Below are 1,441 nucleotides of genomic sequence, written 5' to 3'. Positions count from 1 at the left end.
TCTTGTTAATGCAAGTCAGTCCAGACACATAGATAGTAATATATTTTAATGTCTTTCTAGTCTATTACCTGATTTGTATTACTTAACTGTTTTTCTTGGTAATTTCAATTGTCCTTGAAAACCATTTAGGGCTTTCATTACAATCAATGGTTGCATATATTTTATTAAATAAAAATAAATGTACCTTTCTCTGTTCAGCTGAAACTCCTTTTGCTTACTCTTTGAACCAGGGTTGAAAAAGACTTTAGGCTTGTTATAACTTAACACCCCCCCCAAAAAAAAAACTTGAATCCCAAGATGAGCAAGCCAACTGTTTAGCTTTCTTCGTTTCAGCAACCTAATTTAGATGGGGAAAGTTGCTTTTGTTGCTGCTGTTGTTAAACAATCTAGAGTCAGAAGTCTTGTAGATCACACAGTGATTTACAAGTAGATAGCAATTTACTCTTTGTCCCCCTGCATTGACATTCCTAACAACCTTGTATACCATAACGCCCCTCGCTTCTCATTATATCCTTCTCTGCAACCTTCAGTTTTCCAACTCTGCCATCATCACAATCCTGTCCATTTGCCCTTGCTGCTCCATCATGGACCATTGGCATGGTGCTGCTGCTTTCACTTCCTTCGATTCCCTCTCCAAACCCCATTTCTTCAGGAGAGTCTTATCCCCCTAGTACTCATTCCAAGAATAGCTATGTTTTTGTTGTAAATCTGCATTGCCTCCCTACTAAGGATGGGGAAGAAACGCAACTCAGCTCACATTTAAAGCCCAAAGCATCTCATTTGCACTTTCTGAAACAATACAAGAAGAGAAGCATGGAGATCCTCCAATTTTCGCAAATTTCTGAATTTTGCAAAGCAGTTCTCCAGCCAAACAATGTTTACAAAATTGTATATATCAAGGGAACATGTGCATAAAAATCAACAAAGTAGTGAAAATAACATGCAAAATGCACTATATCAGGGGAAATTGCTTGCAAAAATGTGCAAATTAATCAATACTGCATGCAAAGATGTGTTTGTTCATATAAATTTGCACTCAAATTATCAGGAATGTGGAGAGCTAAATTTAAGATTTGAAAAATGAGAACTATAAGCAACATATCTGTCCATCCCCACTCCCTACCCTTATCTCTTCTACCACTGTCTATGTTGTTTTCTGTATTGTATATTGTAGTTTGTAAGTTCCTTGGAAGTAGGGACCGACCTTCTTTCTTTCTCTTTCTGTTTCTCTCTCTCTCCCTCTCCTATGAAACTCTGTAAGGTACCATGCACACTCTATGTGCGGTATGAATGATACAAATGACAAAGATACAAGTCACCAAACATCTGGAATGAAACCACAGTAGTGACTTGGTAGTGATCCTCCTGATGGAAACAGTGACAGGAAAAAGACTATTTGGCAGTAGCTGTGGTTATAGATTACATATTAATCAGTTGATAA

This window comes from Podarcis liolepis, assembly GCF_965112155.1.
Source record: "Podarcis liolepis genome assembly, chromosome: 11".
Classification (NCBI taxonomy): domain Eukaryota; kingdom Metazoa; phylum Chordata; class Lepidosauria; order Squamata; family Lacertidae; genus Podarcis; species Podarcis liolepis.
Note: the sequence above shows the minus strand (reverse complement) of the source record.